General features: G+C 44.9%; 1 protein-coding gene across 1 annotated transcript in view; it reads right to left on the bottom strand.

Moving 5' to 3' along the window:
• Arid1b (AT-rich interaction domain 1B) overlaps positions 1 to 18,713 on the bottom strand; it is a 382,103-nt gene that overhangs the window by 222,091 nt on the left and 141,299 nt on the right.

The raw sequence follows: 18,713 nt of genomic DNA, 5'->3' as shown, positions 1-18,713 counted from the left end.
TCCTGCCCTAGTTTCCTCAGTGGTGGACTATGCTGTGGAACTGTAAGCTGGAATAAACCTTGTCCTCCCCAAGCTGCCCTTGGTCATGGTCTTTATCACAGCAATAGAAAGCCTAATGGAGACAGTGACCAGCAGTGCTCTCCCTTAAAGCCAGATGCCCCTTCAAATGACAACTGTTTTATTTCAAAGGCCCCCAAACCAGGGACAGCATCCTGGATCTTGACCGACTGACATACAAGCTGCTTCTGGGACCCAGCTAGCAAAGGACTCAGGTTCTCCTGACTGACGTTCAGCTTAGCTGCTCCTCCGCACGTTGGGAGGGGATGAGGCTGACTCCCCAGTGCAGTAACATCAGTGAACTGGAAACGCCGGGCTTTCTTTTTCACTGCGAAAACTCAGTTTGGAGAGGGTATGACCGTCTCAACCACAAAATTACATTTAACTTCTAATTGTTAGCCTTCATACTTGTCTCATGTATGAAGTCATGTGTAATCCACAAAGAATAGTTTTTGAAAAACAGCCTACATAACACAGACAGATGCCAACTACAACCTGCTTTGTTCAAGATTCCCAGATGGTTAAAGTCTCTTAGGACTGTGCTGAGCTGATAGGTAATGTACACCCAGAAAACACGGCCAACTCCAGAGGGTAACAGACACCCAGAACACACAGTTAGCTCCAGTAGGTAACAGACACCCAGAACACACGGTCAGCTCCAGTGGGTGACAGACACCCGGAACACACGGTCAGCTCCAGTGGGTAACAGACACCCGGAACACACAGTCAGTTCCAGTGGGTAATGTACACCCGGAACACACGGTCAGTTCCAGTGGGTGACAGACACCCAGAACACACGGTCAGCTCCAGACTCACTACACCTGGGTAACAGCATCAGGAATCAGTGTTGACAGTTCTGTCCCTAGCCTGACGTGACTTGCTGTAACACTTATTATGAGATGTGAATTTACAAATGCCACAAATCTAAGAATCACATTAAATACAACGGGCATCAGATTCAGTATCTTAATACTTGTTAGCAAGATTTTGCATGGTGTTCTATACAACCAGACAGTGTGTCATCCAGAACACTCCAGTTGGGGACAGGACAGGTGCATACCGTCAAAGCAGTCTCTCAGAGGACAGGAGTGGGAGACAGCGGCTGGCTCCGTTCACTTTCCTCATGTGCACCATAACGCACCTCTGGATACGCAGTCTGGTTGCAGACATCACACTTGGAGAAACTTAGACAAACAGAGGCGCGTCAGAGAACCTAGGGCCCAGAGGAAGGTGAGAGGAGCTGAGGATGAGTGGGGTCCTGCTCACAACAGAGAGTGAGGCGGAAGGGTGCCTGAGCCCCCAATCCAAGCCCAGCCTGGGAAACACAGTGAAACCCTTTTGATTTGAGAGAAGAGGTGGGTAATGGTGAAGGAGGGAGCTGGAAACACACAAAGGGGTAAGAGTTAAAGGAATTAGTTAGCCTTGTGAAAACAAAAGAGAAAAAAATATTCAAATGCTTGGAACAGCCCTCATGTAAAAAAGGGACTTTGATTTGTTTTGTATGGGTGAAAAAGGCAGAAATGGAACTCAGATCCAAAGAATCATCAAGATAATATAAAGATGGATCCCCTAACTAACTTACGTTACCTAGGAAAAATATTTAATCAAGTGATGATTCTCTATCATAAGGCCATGGTGTCAGAAGCAATTTATGGATCAAGCAAGTAGAAATTGGATGCCTGGAGTCTAAAGAGTCATTATCTCCCATAACAAAGTAGTCACAAGTCTAAAATCATGGAGGTGGTGAGCCTGTGTGTATGTGTGTGACATGTGTGGTGTGTGCGTGTGTGTATAAGCACACAGTCTATCCCCACGTAGATTTAAAAGTCAAGCATATCACTCTCAAAGTTACATCAACTGAAACCTTTCCAATGTCCGATTCTCCCCAGAGTGACACACTGCGACGCACTTCTGTCCTTCAAACAGTCGTGAGAGGATAGAGGACAGAAGGGGCATTCAGTGAGGTCTTACAAGAAAAGCATTTTCCAATCAAGTTCCCGCTACGATTCACCAGAACAGCTAATCAGCCATCACTGCAAACACAGCTTTAAAAAAACAAAAACGAAAACAAAACAAAACAAAAAAACCAACTTGACTCTTCAGAGTCTAAAGCTGAGTTCGCGGGAACTTGCTCCCTCTGAGATTGTGAAGGGATCAAGCAGGAAATGGGTTAATCCAAAAACTAAAGGAGCAACAGAGCAGATCTGACTGCATGTTTGAAAAAGCCTATAAAATGTTACAAGCAAAACAGGAAAGCCTGTGTTAATAATGCATAAACCAAAAGAGAGGAAAAAAGCTACCCATTTAATGGAATAATGCTTTTATCCTTGCAGTTAAAACGAAATAAACCATGACTATTAATCTAGTAAGACCATGTAAAAATGTAATTTTTAAACATTTACTAAAAGGGAAGACTTCAGTAACCACTCTAAAAAGCAAGGCCCTGTGTACAGCAGCGTTTAAATGCTAAATACCAATCCCCTGTCTGCCAAGGCCATTACCCGCCCAGTCACCATAGCAACGCTAACAGTATGCCTGACTTCAAAGACAAAGATGTAATTTCAGACTTCCAGCAGCCAGAGGGAGTGGTAGGAATATTCTACCCAGGCCGTGTCAGCTGATGATAAATTATAAAAATACCCAGGAAGGTTACGAGGCGGACTGTACCACAGTCTCGGACTCCTGGGGGAGGCCTGCACCACACAACTGCACCAGGGGATCGGGATAAAGCCAAAAGTAAACAGGGGGGATCTCAATTTCACAGTGCAGGCCTCCGCTTCGCTTCCTCCTAGCTCCCCGGAGAAAATACAAACAGTTTCTCCCACCACCTTTTTCTCACTCAAATTGGGAGTGACTGAGGATCGGCTGGTGTTCAGAGGGCCTGCAGTCACCTCCATGACCACTACTCAGCAGGCCTGAGACTGCTTCGGGCTGGGAGTGGGCCTGCACCCACCTCACGGGCCTTGGGGGGACCCCTGCCCTGTCCCAGCTGCTTTTCTTTCCAGCCACCCAAACGCAGCACAGTCCACGGGAAAGGCAGGAACAGTGAGCTGCCAGTGTGTAAGGTGCGGGCTTTTGAAAAACATGGCAGATGAGTAAGGATGGCCCAGCAGTAACCCAGCTGAACCATACTCAAAGGAAGAGTCCCAGAACTTAAAAAGCATTGAGTTCTGAACAAGTGCACTCATGGAAATCCAGGAGAATTATGTCGGAGCTAAGGTCATTCCGAAAGTCTTTTCAAAGAAATAGTAGGATTTTCTTTTACTTGAAGTTAGTAACGTAATTAAGATAGGCCAATGAACAAAGACAGATTCATTATAATGTTACTGACTATAAGGACATACACAATGTGTACTAAATTCACTTTGTTGTATAGGTCTAATCTTAAATTAGAAGTTAGTTTTCCTACAAAAACAGGAGCAGCAGAGAGTTGCCCCTTTCACAGCCTGGAAAGGCAGCCCAGGGCCCCTACACAAGAGAAAGAACCAAGGTTTCCGTCAGGGCTGCTGTCCAAACCCTCTCTTAAAGGGCCAGAAGCAGGGACCCTTTAGAGTGTACCTGGAGACCGAGTTGCTTCCCTTGACTTCTCCCGGGGGTGGAGACAGGGCGGTTAGGCCAGCGGAGTCTCCCCTGAGGAGAGCTGGACAGACAGCCTTCAGTTCTCCTCAGAGTTCTGACCTGACAATGCACCCAGGTCCTGAGGTGCATGAAAAGTAACGTACAAATCTTGTCACCTCTGCAGGGGATGAGGGTATCTGGAGGTCTAGCTGCCACTGTCCCCCCAATTTTATAACCAAGGGATAAGCCAACTTCTCCCAAGGAAACAGAGCAGAAAATGTCAAGTTACAGAAAACTACGTCCCTTCACACCTGTCTCCAAAGAAAAGTCAGATTATAAACACACTGTGATTCAGCTCCTTCTTTGTGAAGTGAGTTTTTGCTCTGCTACATGTTTATGATCAAGGGAATTATTTTAAATGTCACCGTGAGATGTAAGAATGGGCTTAATAAACCACTCCCTTGGACACAATTGCCAGATTTGTAAAATTCTAGATTTAGTCAAATTCTAGGAAAAAAACAGTTGTTCATTCATGTAGGTGACAAGGTCTAACTTAGGCCCACATACTTGTCCCCAGTAACATGGAGTCACCTTTTTAACAGTGCACTAACAAGCCTCTATTTGGACATTGTTTTCATGATTTTCCCAGGAGTAGTTGATGTTTCTTTACAGAACATTCCCTTCTACAAAATCATATAACATTAAGTTCACTAACATGCTTTGATTTTTTTTTATTAAAAATTATACAACTTCAAATTTCCCTCTTCGCCATGGTGGCTGGGAATATAGCTATAGATCTGGCAGCCTTTCGTGGTGACTACATCATCCTGGCTTATCTGCTTTCCTCTTTCCCCCTGGACAAACTGTAATCACTTAGAGCAACTGTTGTTGATATGAACACATGACTTAGGTCGACCTGTCCAGAAGTACGGGGTTGGTTACCCATCCTAAACTCAAACACCGGGGGATGAGCTCTTCTCCCACACCAGGGTTCTCTCCATTAAAGGTGGCATCGATCTACACAAAAATAAACAAATTTCTCTCTAATTCTCAGGGAAAAAAAGCAACAATGGACAGTTGCAAGAAAAATCCTCCATCCAATACACTTTTATACACTTATGTGAGGAAAATGATTCCCAATCTTCGATCATTAAGTTGGAGCACCTGGACTGCACTTTCTATTAGAATAGCATAATTTGGAGGGTGAGAGGTATGCATTGTGCTTTACACATTCTGTCACAGTGAACAGTAGATTTTTCAGATAATTGGAAAGTAGATTTAAGCTGACCGTGACACCAAGGACACCACAGGTGGCCGGCCACTAAAAAGTGGAGAAAAGGGGAAATGTGTCTGTCTATGTTCACTTCCTCCATAATCTCCCCAAGAATTTTCAAGGGGCCTTGGGGTTAAACACCGATAACTAAATCAGATGGAGCAGCACTGACTGAGAACCGAGAGGAGAAATCCCAGGGTGTGAGTTCCAAACACCCCAAAGCAGTGCCTTTATTTAATGCCATCCGAACAACTGGGATGAAAGAGAAGAGACCAAGTAAGTGGGGTTAGTACTTAATAAATTACTAATAGATAGCCTATTCACCCCCAAATACATGCTTGTGCATATGTATGTATATAAACATGCATATGCGCACAGGGGCTTACTACATGCACACACATGCACGCACACATACAGATTGTAATTATTTTCATTGCTGAGGTGGGATCTTCTAGATCGGAATGGCTTGGAACTCACCGTGTAGCCAGCCTGGCTCTGAAGTCCTAACCCCTGCCATGCCTCTCACACCCTGAGTCTGTAGTCCTTTGCTACCACTCCTGGCTCCACAGAACATTTTAAATTAAGAGTTGCCATTGGGCACCTAACTTAGAAGTGCACGGGTCTAGGGCCTGACTTGCCATCTCAGCTGACGCTACAGCCCTGCCACCCATCACAGCTGGCTAGAGGGCCACTGTGGTAGCGTGGCACCACCTGCTGAAGCCTAGAGACTCTTCAGAGCCATCTAGGAAGTTCACTGAGTGCGCACTACACTGCAAGCCACGTTGATCTCTACCCACTTACTTCCGCTCCCTCTAGGCACCATTTTATACTCACTGACACCACAGGCAGAGAGCACGAGGCAAGGTGACCCCCGTCACAGCTGCCGTCACCAGGCCCCACCTGACAACCACGCTGGAGCACGGGGCTCAGCAGAACGTTCTGGAATCATCAGTGCATTTCAACTGTCTAAACCATAGCTGCAATTTCTTAGGCCTAGTTTTTGTGACATGAACCCTAATGGACTCCGCCTCTTCATCAGTACTCCACACCCACCAGGACTTCGGCTTTGGTGGTTTAACAAACCAAAAAAGGTAGACGGTAGACATTTCGTCGGGCGGTGGTGGCGCACGCCTTTAATCCCAGCACTCGGGAGGCAGAGGCAGGAGGATCTCTATGAGTTTGAGGCCAGCCTGGGCTACAGAATGAGTTTGGGGAAAGGATCCAAAGCTACACAGAGAAACTCTGTCTCAAAAAATAAAACAAAACAAAACAAAACCCAAAAAATTAGACATTTCTAGGAAATTTGATTTTACCATAAATTCTCTAGTATTATTTTTCTCGTCTGTGTTTTCTTCTGTGTGAACAAAAACTAGAATGCAGAGTCAAAGCAGACTCCACAGGGCCTTAGCGCTGGGCCAAAGCGTGGAGTCAGGGGACTCCGGCCTCGGGAGTGCTTAGGTGGTCTGTCTTCTAGAGGCGCTCCTGCTCCTAGGAAAGAGCTGCTGAGCTACCACCTCCAGGCTCCGGGAACTCAGCAAGCGGGAGCTGTTGCCATGTATCCAGCCAGGGTTGGTACGAGGTCTGTTGCACACACATACAAGGGGTTAAAGATGAAGTTTCTAGGCCATAAACCTGACGGTACCTGTGCATACGTTTTGTTAACTATAACTGTATACTGGTCAAGTTGGTTTTGAACTCCTGGGCTTACATACTCCTACCGAGGAATCCACGGTGGCTGGGACTACAGACGGCATCTCTAAGACCAGCTTGGCACACATTTAAAAATGATTAACCACAAATTGACCAGAATGCATGAAAGATGGATTTAGTAGCTTGTCTTTATCCTTAAAAAGTCAACCAATAATAAAAATAAGAAAATCTGCAGGAAATCGGTCAAGAAAGGTACTCGGGGGCTACACAGGCAAGGGATGAACTGTCCCTCCACAAAACTCAGGACAAAGTGACACTGCACGATGTCTCGAATGAAAGGCGACAGGCAGAATGTTGGGGCAGCCGCTGCTCTTCGACTGCCAAGACTTCTACAAAACAGGAAAAGACTTTTGTGAAATCGCATGGGCTGAGGACTCTAGAACTGCATGCAGACGGTTCACAAAAGATGAGGGAACACGTTAGAAACTGACAAATGACAGGAGTCCTCAGAAGAGGTGTCCCTGCTGATGTCTGACGACGGGAGGTCTAACAACATGAAACAAGGCACGGTGGCATATGCCTGTTTGCTCAACAGTAGAGAGGTTGAGGCAGGAGATTGTCAAGAGCTTCAAGTGAGCCTGGACTACACAGGGAGACACTGTCTCAGAATAAAATACTAGTAACACTCATCAAAAACTAATGACATAATTAAAACTTTCACTTATTTATTTTATTATTCTTACATCTAACACACCCATTTAGGCATAAGAGGCAATCAGTAGCTGATTGTTAAATGTAATTTAATTTTTCAGAGAGAGCCTGTGCCCTAATTGAAGATGTCAACATTCAGGGATGCTAAGAAAAGCCTAAGTGTAGGAACTAAGAAAATATTTTGGCAAAATAGTTGTACTTCAAAGGAGGTGAGCCCAGTTTTGAGTGTGAAAGCTGGCAGGGTACCATATGGTAACGTGTGTAGCATGGGTGCTTGGAGGAGCTGCCAGGCGGGGAGAATAAGCCAGACTAGAAAGTGACGCCACCACCCAAGGTTCCAACCACCGGCAACTTCCTACATCTGGGAATCTGAGCTCAAAACAGACAAAATCTGCATCAAATTAAATACATAAAATGCACACATGTAAACTGGTTAATATTAATCCTGACTCGGTTTGTTAATTGTCTTTGGAGACTATAATATGTTCAAGCTTTAGCTCATAAAACAGCACTTAAATAAATACTACTAAAACCAGGGCTTTGTATCTTTAAAGAGAGAACGTTCTCTTTACACAGGCACTAAAATGACTTAATACAGAATGAAGAAACCAGTGGAGGGAGGGCTGGAGGGCTAGCCTAGGACCTTGCACACCTTGGTGAGGAAATGCTTGTCATGGAGCTAGCTCCAGACATCCTTCAGAGCTGAGAAGAATCTCTCCAGGCATGTCCTTTGCAGGACTTGGTCAAAGGGGAACTGAAGCAAATTAAACTAAGAAATACTCCTCCAAACGAGGCAAAAATCTATCAAAATTATACCTAGTAAAGCAATGCAAAGGAATCTCTGTCTACTCGAGAGAGCAATGTGTTGCCACGTTTCTTAGGGATACTACATGGCACCATCCTAAAAGCAAAGTCAAAGAGATGATCCATGAAGCCGAACTGAGTGACTGACAGCTTCACTTATTTCTTGTGTGTGTGTGTACATATATGAGCATGAATCAGTGTCTATGTGCACATATGGATGAGGATGTACATGCATGTAGAAGCCAGGGGTTGATGTCAGATGTCCTCAATCATGTTCTACCTCCCGCCTCAATTTATGAACGCAGACCTTGTCCAGTTCAGCCTGACTGGCTGGTCCACAAGCCTCCCAGCACTGGGGTTACAGGGGCGCACCCGGCCAGTTTATGCAGATGCTAGGGATCAAACTTCTGTCCTCACACTTGCAGGGCAAGTACCTCACCACCTGCCACCTGCCCGGCTCTCAGTGCCACTTACTTTCTGAGGCTTGCCGAGCTACTGCCTTTGGCTGGGTAATGTTAGGAATACTCCATTACAGTCTTATACAAAATCTATTCCAATATTCCCTACATCACCTCCAGGAATTCAAAGGGAGTTCAAGCTACATTAACTCTGCCATCCCTTCAGCATCAATTCCTATCTGTAAGACCTTGTCTCAAAAAACCAAACCAATGCCGCCACTACCCCCAAAAAGAAATGAAGACTTTGGAAAACAGATGCACCTTACAACTGACTTACCCAGGGGTGCGAAAAGGGCCACATTTTCCAACCATAGAAAAACAGAGAAGACGATGGGAGGCGTCTTTACAGCTCACATCCCTACACTTCAGCACCCGGTCGAAGGCCTTCCCGGGTACTGATTCTTCTTTTCCCAGCAGTTTCCACTAGTCATTGGCTGAAACTTGCACTTATATTTATATTGTACTTACTATTCCGAAGCAACCTTACTCCAATGCAGGAGACTACAGAAGAGCAACCAGAAATGCAGTCATGAGGGGGAGCTGCCCTATCTCCTTAGCTGCCAACAGCATTGGTGGAAAATCAAGACAGGGAAGACCCCTGTTCATACCAGGGGACTCCTTTTTGCGGGACACCACAAAGAGGATGAGGGTAGAGGTTTGGGGGTAGCAGGAGGGAGCTGTTACCCTTCCCTTGGGAGACTGTGACTCGCTCACTCTGGCCCACTTCATAGAGGACGCTCAAGTGTGTCACTGCTCAGCACACACCCAGAAAGCCAAATTTAGAGTAAGGTGAGCCAAAAAAAAAAAAAAAAGAAAGAAAGAACGGCAACACTCACTGTACTACCCAAATCAAAACCAAAGGAGGAGAGGAGGGCAGGGGAGGGGAGGGCAGGGGGAAAGGGAAGGGAAGACAGGGGGAAGAGGTGGACAGGGGAAGGGAGGGAAGTGGGGAGGGGGGAGAGGAGGGAAAGGGAGGGAAGGGAAGGGAGGGAGGGGAAGGTATAAGAGGGAAGGGAGGAGGGCATGGAAGGGGAAGGGGTATGGTACAAGACAGAGAAACACAAGGCATTCTGGAAAGAGCTCCGTGAAGGGCAAGAGGTAGTCCTCGCGGGTCTGGACTCACGGTCTATCAGTTAAAAAGCAAAGAGGGATAGGGAGATAGATAGCTCGGGGGGTGAAGAGTCCACACTGCACTTGCAGAAGACCCGGGTCCAGTTCCCAGCACACACACTGGGTTGGCTTACAGCTGCTGTAGCTCCCATTCCAGGGGTCCAGTGGTTTTGTGGACTCCATGGGCACTGTACTCACATATATCTCCTCACACATATATACACACACAGAAAAAAATAAAATCTTTGTGAAATAGAAAGTATTTACTCGGGTAACTTTTAACTGGAACAGGTAATACACCTGACGACGTTAGAAACCAAAGGAGAGTTCTCAGAGGCTCTGGCAGGAAGTTCAAGCCAGCTGCAGCTTTGCGGTTCCGGTTCACAAAGCTATCTATCTACTGGCTCCCCTTGGGCCTCGTGCGAGGATGCACTCTCGGCTTTTACACAGCGCGTGTTAGACGGGAGCCCTGCAGCCCGCTCTTGACTACCGTCCACTGCGGCAGGCAGCGGGAAGACAGCTGGCATGCATGCCCACCTCTCGGCTCTCCCGTGAGCTCACCTCCTCTTACCTAGACTTCCCTGTACTCAGGCCCAAGACTCCCACACTGGGACGGCAGGGAGGGAGGAGGGAAGCCTCTAGAACTGCTGGATGCCGGTTGTAAGAAGAGGCCGAAATAAGGTCTCTGGCTCTCTGGTAGCCAAAATTTCCCCTCACAGAATTAGACGGCACCAAGATGGCGGGAGGGCCATCGGGAGCCACAGCAGAGGCAGGTCTGCAGACTCCCCGTTCTGTTCCGTGACTGTCCCCAGAAGGAGAGGTGAGAGCTCATTTCGGTCTGTCTTTTCCTTAAATACTGCAGAAAGGCCTCTAACAGACAATGAAGAGCTACAGGACGTTCCCGGTAACTCAGTCTATCGCCCTCAGTTTTCAGAGAGGGCAACAGTAATCCTGCTGGAGGAGGAGGGCGGCAGGAGGACTCAAGACCAGAGCTGAGCTGAGCGGCCATGCACCACTGGCAGGAGCAGGCTCCCCTGTCAGAGAATGTGCCTTCCGTACAAGTCAGGACAAGCCGGTCATTTGTGTAAGGAGGAAAAGAGGCGGATGATGCACACTACTTCCAAATAATGACTCTGCAAACCTCCGAGAGTAAGCAGTACAGTGGCTAATATTTGTATCTTTCCAGTTTAATGCTCAGAGAACTTTAAACCATTATTAGATAATACCAACAATATTAGCCTAATAAAAGAATGCCAAAATTACCTACTTAAAATCAGAAATAACATTCACACAAGCTTTGAACTTGTACACTATGCGCATACACAAACACACTGACCAGGGCCAATGGACACTCTTGAGCACTGTGGAAGGATTCACGGGATAGGCTAATGATGACCAAATGAAAAGATGTGCACACCACAGCCTCAAATTGGGTAAAACACGGGCCAAGGCATGGCCTGACAATAGTACCTGCAAGCTTTGCTTTTTAACAGAGCGGATGCATTATGAAGAAAAGCAGTTGAGGAAGCTTAGCCACTTTTTTGTGGCTTAAAGCTTTTCTCTCTCCTTTATTCCAGGCTTAAACAAAGTTCAGTGGGGCATCCAACTGCCTGTTTTAAATTACAGTCTGTATTTTAAAATAGAATGCATGCGCGGCGTGTTCCCAAAGCCAGGGGTGGGAGTGTTATTCATGGAAAATTGAAGGCTTGTTGAGTCAATAATCTTCTTTCACACAGTAACAATTTTCAGCTAAAATTTCTTGACCCAAACAAAGGAAAACAAGACCATTCACTTATTTTACAACAATTTGGAGAAGGCGAAAGAAAAAGGAGAGAGAGAGAGAGAGAGAGAGAGAGAGAGAGAGAGAGAGAGAGAGAGAGCGAGCGCTCTAAAGTCCTGCAGTATGGCAGAAGAATAGAAAATGCTGGTTGTGGGAACCTTCTATACATGTATTTATTCCAACTCTTAAACTGACAGTTAATATTAAAAATAGTTACTTCTAGGCCCAAAGAAATATAAAAACAAATAACCAGTCCACAAATGCTGGTCACATGTCCCTCGTTTATAGGAAACAAACGAGCACCTTCCCATCATCTGCCAAGTGAAAATCTGTAAATTAAAAGCCATTTCCGAGTAAAGGAGGATAATCTGCAGCAGAGCGCCCCTGCTGCCTCCTGGAGGCCAAGGGCCCACCTGGCCTGGAGGCAGTGCTGAGGGAGAGAGCACAGGAAAAGGTGTGGTGCTCACCCTGTGGGTGCTGAGGCCAAAACCAGATAGTAGGAGAGGCTGTGAGGGGTCCTGAGAATCAAGGATCCTCACACAAGCAATGAAAATGGCCACTGTAATGTATGCCGAGGCTCTGTGAACATCCTCAGCAACACAGTGGCCAACCTTCACACCTTCAGGCTTGCTGATGCCCAAAGTTCTGCCCCTCCCAGGTCCTACCTCCTGGCCAGAGAAGCAGACAACAGGCATACTGGCTTGGGAGTGTCTGGGGTGAACCTGGAACATGCCTACATTCTAGATAGCCAGGTCATGCCACAGAGACATACTCCAGGGCCCCACTCAGGTCATCTGAGAGTTGTGTGCTGGGTCAAATCTGTGTGCAGACTTTTCTATTAGCCAGGAGCATGTGCATTTATCATCCCTTACTTAATGAGCCTCATTTATCAACTATGGATCATCTCTATCCTTCTATTATCAAAACCAATATCCTGCAAATCAGTTATGTTCCGGCCCTTCTTAGTCTCTGATTTTGCCACTGTCTATTTTTACAGAACTCCTTAATACTCCTCCATTAACTTTTTAAGAACTAATTGACAGTCCTACAAAATGGGTTGAAATTCATCTCCCCCATGTGTTAAAAGGCAATCTCTAGGATATGAGATGAGAAAGTTCGTAGGCGGCAAACTTAGTTAAAATCTGTTTTTAAAACTGAAACAAAATTTTGAACTTTAATGCACTGTCCCTAAATAAACGTCTTGGCTACTCTGAGTTTAAAATTCCCCACTCTAGGTGATGAGCATAACTTGGTGACAGAGCCAGCCTAGCAGGCACAAGGTTCAATCCCAAACTAAGTAAATAAAATTAAAGTTAAAGAAATACCCATTCGTTTTCCCAGGATTGAAGACGTCAATTAGGAAACACTGTGTGCACAAACATTTGAGTGCCTTAAAAGCAGGCTACAGTTCTGTTAAAATATTCATTTATTCACGCTTTCCATTATATTTAGGCTTTTCTCTTCCTGGAAGAAGTCCAAACTGTTAAAGTTTTATTGAATTTTCATTTACAGAATAAATATTTAAGTGGAATACTGTTTTGGAAGAAAGAAGACATGCACACCCCTTCCCACCTTCTAGTCTGCCTTCTTTCTGAAATGACTGCCAATGCCATGGAAACCCCAGGAACTACGGTGACGGGGCATCTCTTCCTGCTTGCTTACTCTTCTGAGGAAAGGTCATGCTCTGGGAGAGACACACTAAGTCTCTCCGGGAAAAACATTACATCGTAAAAAAATCCGGTTCAGAAACTAAACATGTGTCAGTCTTTTTCTAAGTAAGACCTTTACACGCTCATCTCCTCCAAAAACAACTGGTATCTGCTGGGTGGAACTTGAGTTCTAGATCAATGTAGGTAGTACAGAGGAGATTTAAGTACCATTTGTTCCTTTTACAATTTCCTGGGACGTCAACACTATGTTCATACCTTCAGTTTGAAATTGGGCAAGGGATGGCAAACTTCTGCAGAAACTTTAACGGCAGAGGGACCATCCTGCAGAGAACACTGCTGGGGGACTCCTACCCGCACAAAGGGCTCCCACCTGCCTCAGGGAGCACCTACCTGCTCAGGGGACCCCCACCTACCTCAGGAGGCCTCCACATGCCCCAAGAGGCTCCGACCTGCCCAGGGGCACCTGCCTTGTAAGGCACCTCCTCTGGAACATTGCAACCCCAAAGGCTGTTGACACTTAGGGACAGTAAACAAACAGCCAAGGCTGAACCAAGGCAGTACCCATGTCTCGGAACTCTCAGGGCTGCATGAAGGCAGGTGAGATTTCTCTTTCCTTCATTTCTAATTTTTTTTTTAAGCATTTAGAATGATTTGAGAAGGATCAATCAATAGAAGACAGCTACACTCTTAACCTTTTCATGACAACGTTTAAATCAAGTTCAAACTACAAATAAAAAACTTCCAAAGAGTTCATCCAGCAGCCATTCGTCTGGTAGATTTAAGTTTTGCAGAAACCTGCCAACGGGTTAAGACAGTCTTAGGGCTGGGTTGAGAACTTGGAAATCAGAACCCGGCTACGAAACTGCGTCGCCTTGTTCCTCTACTAGAACTACATTACCAAACCTACAGATTTGAAATGCACCATTAATGTGACACCAACATTCATGTTTTCAAAATGCATGACCCTTTACCCTTAACTAGTGTTATTAATGACTAAAACAAAAACAGGAAAACCAGAGACTCTTGCCTTAAAAGCAGAATACTCATGCTGATAAATAATCCCCAAAGGATATTTTTATAATCATCGGTCTCCAACATTCTCTTTAAAGCATCTAATATCCTGTTTAACACCGTCTACTTCTGAGAACCACCAGCATTGAGCAACCCCTTCCTTTCAAAAGTGGCAACTCAACCAGACAGATGACTCAAAAAAAAAAAAAAAAAAAAAATTCAAACTCTCTGCATGTCAATCTCTCCAGCGTTTTCTGCGTGAGGAAAATGAGGTCAGAAGCAGGTCTGACGGACCTTGCAAACCAGCCAATATTTATAAATCTACCCCACTGCCCTTCCACTGCCATCCTTCCCAGCACCATCAGAACAGGAGAGCTATGCTGACCTCGGGTAAAGAGAATCAGGACTCCATCTACAGGGCAAACCTTTGGGCTGCTGGGACAAGCGCCACAAAGTGGTTCTTCCCAAACTGGGGCACATAAATGGCTCTTTCCATGCCCAGGAAGAAATACATCATTCTGTCGAAGGGAAAAGAAAACCTTCATCTTTTGATCACTCCCTTTTATATATTCATTAGTACTTTACTAAGAACACAAGTTCTGTACTATATTGACTGAAATTATAATGATTAGTGTTTCTGACAGCTACTTTACAAGCAAAAATATGTATTACTAATAAAAGAACGCTTCCTTGCTATCCTTTGCTTAATTATCCAAATTGTCCCCTTCTCCCCTTGACACTCAAGATAACCAAGGTAAAAGCGAACTGTCATTTGGAAAAAAACAAAACGGTTTTGAGACTGCCAAGGTTTTGCCAATGTAGCTATCATACCTATACCATCATTTGATGCCATTAGCCTAGAAAGTACACAGGCTTTCCTGAGGCTAATTCAATACCACGAGAAAGATCCCCAAGGGATCAAATGAACAGTTTGACAGCAAGGTTAGGTTTTAAAGACTTTTAACATATACTATTTAGCAAAATACTTGCTAAATAAAACAGTCAATACCGTGAAAGGATCCTAGTCTAAACCAAGGAGTCAGGACAATCATAAAAACAACTGTAATGAAGGCACTAGCAAATGCCACAAGAGATATCACTGAATAAAACACTCAGTAACTAGTGTACTTAATCATACTTTGGGAGTTCTGTGAGACTACAGATTGAGATATACCCAAGGTTTGCGAAACAAAGGGCATCTAAGCTACAAGGTTTGGTATAACTGACCTTCTACTCTGTCTCTCCTAACATGCTTGCTTCATTTACTGTCAGCAAAGAAAACTACAGAATGGACTCAAATGCTAAGTGAGGCTGCTCTAATGGAAGGGGGTGCTTCAGGATAATTTTATATTACATACCATATGTCAAGATTTATCAATAATGGAAATACCAGGATATATAAACTCACATCTGTCAGCCAGAGAAATGGGGATGATTAAGAGCTACAGAAATAAGTGGACCTGCAGAGGGAGATTTGTTCTGAGCTTAGTGTTAGCCCATTAAGTAAAAAGTAAATATTACTGGTCATGGCCCAAGACAGGAGAACAAGCATGAATTTCTCAGCCCTTTGCATTCTGGGGTAACGTGAGGCTCTGGCTAAGCCAGCTGGAAAACCTAAGGGCATCAGCAATGGACAACCATCGGGAATCAAATGACCTACATGGACAGACAGACAGACAGGCAAGCCTGGAGAAGGCAGCCTTGGGATTTGATCAAAGGTGCAGCTGAAGAAGTGTGGACTGTCTGGACTTGTGGTAAAAGTTGGTTAACTGTCTAACAAACATGCTAAAGGAAAAATTAGGTCACAGAAAAATACAGCATCTATCTCACTGTGTGCAAACAAAATTAAGAAATAACTACCACTGAGTGTGGTACACACCTTTAATCTAGCACTTGGAAGGCAAAAGCAAGTGGATTAGATCTCTGAGTTCAAGGCCAGCCTGGTCTATAGTTAGTTCCAGGACAGCCGGGGCTACACAGAGAAATCTTGTCTCGAAAAAATAAAACAAACAAACAAAAAGAAATAACTATCCCTGCTAAGCGGGGTGGTACACACCTTAATCAGTGTGCTAGAGGCAAAGGCTGGCAGATCTCTGTGAGTTCAAGGCTTTCCTGATCTACATAGTGAATTCCTGGCTGGTAAGGGTTTAAATAGTGAGGCCCAGGCTGCTGGTTAATGTTGGCTGTCAACCTGACTGTGTTTGGAATTAACTAGAACCCAAGCATCTGGGCACACTTGAGGGATCTTTCTAGATTGGATTATTCGAGCTAGGAAGGCCCAACCAAATCTGGATCATTTCAGATCTGGGCTACACCTCCTGGTGGCAGCCAGCAAAAGAACACGGAGAAAGGGAGGGAGCATTCGCTTTTCCCTTGCTGGACCTCGTTCTCACCAGCGGGCGAGTGCATCCATCCTGTTCCTGGGCCATCCCTTCTCTGGTGTTAGAACATATTGTTTGGGATTCCAATGTAGACTGAAAACTGGCAGCTATCTAGGGCTTTCCTGGGACTCCAGCACCAAACTGAGATAAGGAAAACCCCAAAAAGCACTATCTGCTTTTACTATATATATATAACAGGCAGACTTAAAAATCATACAGTGGAATCATTATGTTATACTTTAGAAGCTCAATTAAGACTTATGAAGTCCCCAAAGCAGGGATTACAGTGTTTTAGGTGTCTTTAAGGAGAAAGAGAATTGGTGACATTAAGGCAGGAAGGCATAGCCTGAGAGACAACCTCCAAGCGGCCTGTTAACAAGCCCAGGCATAACTAAGAGAGTTGCACGATCCTACAGCCCCGGCCTCTCTTGGCCAGCGGCTCTCTTAAGTCACAATGCACAAACGCATGCATTGCAGCTATAACGGAATACCAAGTGGTCCCTGAAGCCGTAATTACCTTAATTATGTACAACTTACAAAGCAGCAATATAAACAAAAACATATTTGTAAACTCCATATAGAGATTGTTTATGCATGTGAAGCCCTGCAGAAGAAAAATAGTGCATTACAGTTCACTTAAATAAAGCCAGTCTCTACCCCAACAGATTGGATGGCTTAGGCATAGCAGCCTTGTGCAATCCATATGCATACAGACTTGCCATAAAACCTGGAAGCTCTGGTCTCTTAAGAACAAATGAAAAGGAAAAAAGATCACAGAAATGTGATTTAAGTACAAGTCTATCAGCCTCCAAGAGTTTCAAAACAAAACAGCAACAAAAACAGAAAGAAAATGCCAGCACAGATATTTATTTTTTTAACAGCTCCATAAAAAGAATTGGAGGGGATGAAATGCTCACTGAAATAGGCTGAAATACTCTCTGGAAGTAGGCAAGGTAATCATAAGTGGGTAAGTCACATGCTATATGCCATTATATCTACCTAGATAAAGACATATAGATATAAATATAAGGATTTTGAAAAAAATCCCCAATTGTGCCATAGAACCAGCTGAGTATCAACCACTCATCTGAGTATGTATGAGAAGTGTGTGTTAGTGATGGTCAAGTTGTAAACAACTATGAAGAAAGCATTACACACTGCACACTGCTCACATGGTCATGCACAGAGCCGATGTCTGTGTACGGGACATCCTCCAACCTGCTTCACAGCAGTCCTGACAGACCTACAAAATCCGCTCCCAAACCAAGACTGTGGGATCCAAGGACACCTGCCTTCCTGTGACTCAACTTCAGTTGCAAACACTTGGCCAACGCTGTGTCTGGAACAGGCGCATGCCATCCACATTCCACACGCTCACCACGCTGTAACTGCTTTTAAAAAGCCTCTAACACAAACACAGAACCCACTGCCTTTCTCATTCCTTCAAAAAACAAGAACTACCCGACTCATGGTCCAATGCAGCTCAACAACAACAAGAGACTTTTTGGGAAGACTCATACTCTCCCCTCACAGAAACCAAACCTATACAAAGTAGGGTTTCACGGTCCTGCACAGCAGACTCAAAGGCAATGTGTGCCCTCTAGCCATTACATACCTTCTTCAAGGGTACACAGCCAAGTTAAGTGGGCATGGCATGTACATAGCCTGTCATGGTCTACATCCATTACCAATGCTCCTTCTCCAATATTGAAAAAGAACATAATGCATTTGACTTAGTGCAAGCAAAGTTACAGTTCAGGTTAAAAATAGGGCTCTCCCAAACTCAGGTTTTAAACAAACAGTAACAGAAATTTAACAGCAACAATAATGCTTGAGGTCAAAATATGGTAACAGGAAAATAAACGGAAAGACAGTTTTACAGGTTCACTCTTTAGTTAATACAGGCATCCTCATTCTAGGGTAAACCGAGTCCAGATGGACTGTTCACGGGCATCCCCAAGGTGCAGCCCTGCACTGAAGCCACTGCTGGCATCGTGTACAGCCCTCACCACACGGGCGCTGGTGCAAAACGCTGCACGCATGCACACACACACGCACAAGCCGCCTGGCCAAATTTCAACCACATTACTTTCTTTGGGGGAAACTTCTCTGTACAGAGTCCCAGGAACAATTCAAACGATTGACATCACTGTGTCTTTCGCAAAGTAGGAATGTCTTGATGTTTCAACTCTTGCATTGACACCTTTGCTCTGTATCACTCCCAAAATTCAACAAGCTAAAAGACGCTCA

This window comes from Peromyscus leucopus, chromosome 8a, assembly GCF_004664715.2.
Source record: "Peromyscus leucopus breed LL Stock chromosome 8a, UCI_PerLeu_2.1, whole genome shotgun sequence".
In the NCBI taxonomy this organism is placed as follows: Eukaryota; Metazoa; Chordata; class Mammalia; order Rodentia; family Cricetidae; genus Peromyscus; species Peromyscus leucopus.
The sequence above is the reverse complement of the archived record's forward strand: the minus strand, read 5'-3'. Positions and strand labels throughout refer to the sequence as shown.